The sequence below is a fragment of the Danio rerio genome, chromosome 18 (genome assembly GCF_049306965.1).
Source record: "Danio rerio strain Tuebingen ecotype United States chromosome 18, GRCz12tu, whole genome shotgun sequence".
NCBI classification, from domain to species: Eukaryota; Metazoa; Chordata; class Actinopteri; order Cypriniformes; family Danionidae; genus Danio; species Danio rerio.
The window spans coordinates 41512067-41518583 of record NC_133193.1 but is presented as its reverse complement, the minus strand read 5'-3'; the positions used below and the strand labels follow the sequence as shown (position 1 = coordinate 41518583).

The 6517-nt window shown below is 35.3% G+C and overlaps 1 long non-coding RNA gene across 1 annotated transcript; it reads right to left on the bottom strand.

The window, feature by feature from the left end:
• Window positions 1-3134: 3134 nt before the first annotated feature.
• On the bottom strand, window positions 3135-5452 carry LOC103909849 (uncharacterized). The gene is made up of 6 exons (XR_002457551.3): window positions 5214-5452; window positions 5030-5110; window positions 4628-4728; window positions 4403-4472; window positions 3753-3936; window positions 3135-3659 (listed from the first exon to the last, which is right to left on the bottom strand). It is a non-coding gene; the product is annotated as an uncharacterized lncRNA (long non-coding RNA).
• Between the last annotated feature and the right edge of the window lie 1065 nt (window positions 5453-6517).

Here is a 6517-nt window from a genome sequence, read left to right as displayed (position 1 = left end):
TTGACCTTGATAACAGGGTTCGAGTCCGGCAAAGAATGGTTAAGTAAAGCAAAAAACAAATGAATAAATAAATAAATAAACAAACAACAGGCTGAAAATATGGTGAAATCACGCAGCCACAACAGCTTTTCTTTTTCTAGATTACTTTTGAAAACAATATCAGCTGGGTTTAGGAAAGTGGGTGGGTGGATCTGTAGGTCAGTCATTCAATTGACAGTAAGCTGGCTTGGTCGGCTGAAGTGTATATTGCACCCCTCTGGTGGAAGAGGATGTGCAAGAGGAATTTGTGATCTCCAAAAACCATACACAGCGGCCTCTGGTAGATTTTCAGAAAAACGCAAACTGTGAGCAGACGCATCTCCGGTTACATATTTCGATGTCTACAGAACTGTGGAACTGGGTAATGAGCCTGGGTCAGCCATACTGTTACCATAGCATGAAGTATACACTGATTAAAGATTGGTCCAAGATAATTGTCATTACCCAGCAGGGAGCTTGATGTCTAAACAACATCAAAAACATGTTAAAATGCTAATCAATATGTGGTCAATTGATTAGCTTAATGTCAAAACAACATAAAATTGACACCTAACATTGGCAAAGTCAAAAATTGATTGCAGGACTGTATTGTAATTGATTTTAAGCGTGTATTTTGATGCCAATGTTAGATGTCAATTTGATATCAAGGTAGTTTACAAGCATTGTAGGAAAACTTTTAGATGAATATTTATTTTTTCATATATAAAAAGTTTTTTTTTTTCCATCATAACTTGATGGTAAAAAGACTATCATTGTATGGATTTTAAATGAAAATCAAGGCTTTTTTTATGTCATTTTGACATCAAGGTGTCCATTGAGTCTCAGCTTTATTAAATTTGAGAGATTTAAATAGTCAACAGCGCTCACTGCTTTATTTTTGGCTCTTATGTGACTAAATGTTAATGCCATTACAAGAAAAAGACAAACATGGCAGCAATGTGGTCAGAAGAAGCATTCCAGATATTCCTCTCATTGGTAGCTGAGGAAGGAATCCAGTGGTTCCTTGAAAAGATTTCAAGGAAGTCACAGCAGTAGAGACAGACCAACTATACCAATAATCCCATCCACTTTATGCAGTACTACACGGCAATGCAAACCGAGCAAAACCAAACCAAAGCAAGTCGAGCCAAGCCGAACTGTACCATTCAGTGGAACAGCAGCTTTTATTACACGTGAAGTCTGTTTATCGGTAGATGCCGCTTAGTTCAGGTATGTGTGTCCATGTGTTTCCATCAGCAGCTGTCTGGAAAAGGTGTCTCATATCAGCATGGTGAATATCCAGCAGCCTCGGACACTTCGGGAGGAAATCAATGCCTGTGGTGCGCTGACATTTCAATCCAAAGGTCCTGCATATTTGTTTTTCAGGATTTTGGAGATGATCTCCAACATAAAGTACACAGCAGTGCCCAGAGGAGGAAGGACCACAAAGGAATTTTTCACTCTCATTTTCTCTGACCATAACAGCCGCCCCCCACCACTTCCCCTAGCATCCCCCATTCCCATTTTTTTTTCTTCCTCCCCTTACATCCCCTCGCTAAGACAATCATCAATTACCCTTATCCACCAGCACTATCTCATCCCAGCTCATTTTGAAGATGAGGTTTCCATGCTGCATGGTTACTGTCCAATCCTCTTTCTGTCTATCACCTCTCCTTCTTCCTCTCCGAGCACGGCCTGAGATTGACAGCCAGTGAGCAAATCAATAATAATTATGGAATTGCCGTGGCTGGTGTTGGTCATGTGACTGAGCAAACAATCATTTGAATATGTAGTCAAGCACACATTACGGCCCGCATCAAACATGAACCATTAATGTCCCCAGTGGATTCATTTATTATTGCTGCTGTGAGTGCTTTGTTTATATATATACATATATATATATATAAAAAATAATGTTAGGTTGTTAGATTTGTATACCATTACATTTATTGTGTCGAATGCGTGTTATAGGCATACAGTTCAAAACAGGACATGCATACAACAGTGACTACATACACACACCAATGCTATGGAATGTAAAATGTCTTAAATTTAACATGATCAGTCAGATGCTTCTATATATCCAGTATTTTATTAATATGTAGTGGCCTATTTAATGTATTCTATCTTAAAAGTAACATTTTTTCAAAAGGTTTGTACAGTGGCCAAGAGAGGTCAATCATGCTGCAAGTTAGGAAAACACGTGCAAATAAAACACAAACTGAGATACGCGAGATCTGGGAGTTTTTCTAATCTTCGTCAACAAGTCTAAACAGGCAGCAGCCTGTCTCTTTTTGAAATCCTGACACTTTTAAATTGTGGCCTGTGCTATTTGCAGAACAATTTTGTATTTGCATGTCTTGTGAAAATGTGTGTGTGTGTGTGTGTTATTAAACAGATTTTTCTTTGAGTGATTTTTAATTTACATGTGTTTTCTTAACTAGAAGCGTATTTAAGCCCTCTTGTCACCATAGGATTGACTTAAAAAAACTGTATTTTAAATTACTCCTCTGCAAATATACTCTACTCTGATTGGTCAGATCCCAGCAGGCACATGACGTCAACATGACCTCAGATAGACGTTGCATCTTGATGTCGTTGCACTTTGTTTGGAAGTGAAATTTTGGTTGATATCAAAACCCAACGTCAGGCTGACGTCAAAGTCCAGCATCAAACAGATGTTGCATTTTGGTTACTTTCCAATGCAATCTTAAAACAACCAAATTTCAATGTCTAATGATGTTACAGCTTGAGGTTGTGTGGACGTTATCAATATGACTTCTATCAGATGTTGATTGCCATACTTGATAAATAAATGTCAGAATTTGACGTCAATATGATATTGGTTTAAGATGTTGCACTGTTAAAAATTGTCCCGTTAAAAAACAGTAAGTTACTGGCAGCACAGTTGCCAGCAAGTTACTGTTAAATTAACAGCATCTAGCTGTAGTTGAAATTTACAGGTTGTTCCTGTTTTTAGAAAATACAGCATAAAGCTGTTATTTACTACATTAACAGTAATTTAATGTCAAAATTAACGGTTAATTAATGTTTATTTGAATTTTTAACTGTAAACTACAAATATGTTATCCTGAGAAATGAACTGCTAAGAAAATGGGTATATATACATTTTTTATTTGTTATAATAACACAGTTTAATACAATGCACACATATAGCCTTATTGGAAACATAAAAAAATGCGGTGTAACTTTAACTTTTATTACATCTTATTACACTTCAAAATTATTATTACACTTATTATATTTCAAAATTAGTGGCTATGGAAAACCAAGTAGATTTACTCCAACAATTACTACTCTGAAAACTTCTGAGTGAATTACAGAATTAGTCATTAAGAAATAAAAAAGAATGCAATGAACAGTTTAGGTATTCAAGAACATACACCTGAAAAATTACGCGACTAACACAATAAAATGAGTGCCATTAGTGAAGAGGATGTGTAAGGTGTGTGTGTGTGTGTGTGGGGACACTTATATGACATCCAACTCAAAGTCCATTAGCTTCTTTAAGTAAACTGGCAACCTTAGTGTTGACTGAATTCATTTTGTGGGTGACCTTCCCCATTCCCTTCGATAGGATGTGTCCACTCTTGGAGCCTTAGGGTTTACCAATGAAGCTCCTAAAAAAGTGCACACATTCAGAATTAGTGTGGGTTAAAGTTTATACAATAATAATGTGAAGAGAAATAAATATATGAATTTAAGCGTCTAACCTCTGAATTAATTCCAATGTGCATGCAGCCTCAGCTTGGTTCTCCACATCGAAAATGTCGTAAGTTGAAAACACAGCAGCTATACCAGACAGAAAACTTGGCTGGATGCTCTCTCAGATTATTTGCCCCTCAAAACTGATCATCCATTTATGAATGTAGCTTCCTGTTTTTTTTCCTAAAACATCTAAAAGAAAAAAACAATGTCAGCAGTCACATGAAATTATATTTTCTACTGCCTATTTGAAAATATATGTGAGGGAAGCTGACATAATTTTATTTAGTCTCAAAGCCCTGTTCTTTTAACACAATAAATGCATTAGAAAATGTTGATTGTGGACACGCCTGGACAGCCACTGAAATCAACGTGTATATACTGTGTATTGTGAAATTGTCACTGCAATGTTTGTGATTTATTTAACTTAATATTTATGATCAACATAGCTGATGTGTTAAACAACTAAAATTGAGTAATTTAGTGAATTTAATATAATGTTTTCCAAAGGTGAATGAAAGCTTGGGTAAAATATGACAGAACATTTATTTTATGTATTTGTGTATTTTGTTTTGTTTAAAAGAATTTACCATGTTTGCTAAAATACAGAGAAAACACCTTTAGTTGCATAAGTAATAAAATACAGTTCTAAACATACCAAAAAGTATCAGTCAAGGAATTGCAGGTAGTTCAAGGGTCTTTTCTACATCAGGTACAGTAGAAGATGCCTAAGACAAGAATTACAATGATGAGGAAAGAGACAAAATTAACAACCATAATGTATGCATAGCATTTTTTAATTGTATTTTCAGTTATTAGGACAATAATACCATATAGACAATAATAATAACTTTACCATGTTATCATGTTTCATTAAACTCACCTTGTAATCAGAAATCAATATCTGTATCAGAAATCCAGCTCCACTCTATGATGCAGTTAGCATGTTCACATGTTCACAGGTTCAGCGCTGAAAAGGACATACTGTATAAAACAGTTTATCGTGGTGATTAGCCAATTGTACTCGACAAAGTAGCATTACAATACAAACCAACAACAGTAACATTTTTAAACACAGCATTAGGGGAAAAATGTTTTATCAAAGCCTACATTGAAACCATATTAGGTAGCTCTTAAAAGCTAAAGCTAAAATTAACTATAAGATGACAATCTTTTCATCATGCTACCTAAATCAATACTACTTTGTTGCTACATATGTTTAAATACTGACTTTGTAGATACGCTTATAGCCTATATCATTTTTAATTATCATAGTCTGACTTACCATGTAATCAGGAAATATCTGTGTCAGAAATCCAGTTCCACTCAATGCAGATGCAGTTTGCACATTGACACTGATTTAGAACTAAAATAGATGTAAAAAAGTTACAATATCAGCATCCAGTTAGCCTATGTGCAATCACAAATGTGTATTTTGTGTAAAATTAGCTAAATAAAGGTGCACTCACCGAGTAAGTCAAAGTTAAAAGAAGCATGAAAATCCACATGTAATGGCTGACGTCTTCTGTTCAAAAAATACTGTTGATTGCTGTTTTTTTACATTGGTGTGATAAAAACAGTAAAATAATGTTAAATTTCGTCTACGTCATTTCAAAAACCGTAAAAAAACAGCAACATACTGCTTTTGACAATAACAGGATTATACTGTTAAAATTTTGCCGTAAATTAACAGCAATTTTTAACAGTGTGGCTCAAAGTTGAATTTTAGTCACTTTCCAGCACAACCTAAGTATTAACCTAATGAAATTTCATGTCATTATTGGACATCAAAATAACACTTTCCTTAAATACTGGGGACCTAAATCTAACCTAATATTATCATCTTATGATGTTGTGTGTCTGCTGGGATGGCTCAGTCTGTGATTGGTCAAATGTGTACGGCACAAAGTGGAAGGCAAATTACCATATATCCGTTTCAGCTTTGAAGGATTCCTCAGTCCACTGTAGGACAGTAATTCTGGGATTGTTTTACCACATCGATTCAAACCTCCATCACAAGCACATCTTGAGCAGGACATTTTCCAGTTGTAAGTTTAGAGATTGAAGACGAATTATACTAATTTCTTTTAAACTTACAAAAGCAATGTTTGTGGTCTTCTCTACGAACACTAGAGTTCTGCTGAGTGTGTGCAGTCAGTGAATACTGTGCTCACACATTCTCTTATAATCAGCAAAGTGCAGATATGATGTACTGCAGGTAAGAGATTCATTTCACAGCTTCAGTATTTATAAAATGGCATAAGCTAAAATAAAATATTAGTCTGAACAAGGATTGATCAACATAAAGGGACAATAATTGCCCAACATGAGGTCAACAACACAAACCAACTGTAAGAATGGGATTTACTACAGCGGTTCTAACTGTGGTTCTGCCAAGACTAAAAAGGTTCAGTATGATGGTGAAAGAAACTGTACATTCCCAGTTAAACCATCCTTTTGAAATCTTATACCAAAAACAGAAATAAGAGCAGTTATAAGAGCTAAAAAGTGTGCAAGAGTGTTGCTTTTATGCGACTATTGTTACGGTCACAATGAAAACAAGGATGGTTATCTCTTTTCATCAATTTATTCAAACACACAGTGGAATGATCAACAGGAGAAGCAGGCAAGTGATAGTCTCTGAAGATGAGCAGATGGAATGTTGTTCACAATGTAAACAAGGGTCTTCATTCAAGGATAGTCACTTTTCTTAATCACAGCTTGTGCATCCACAGGTTTAGGAGAAACATCCATAGGAGAAGGGAAATATCCA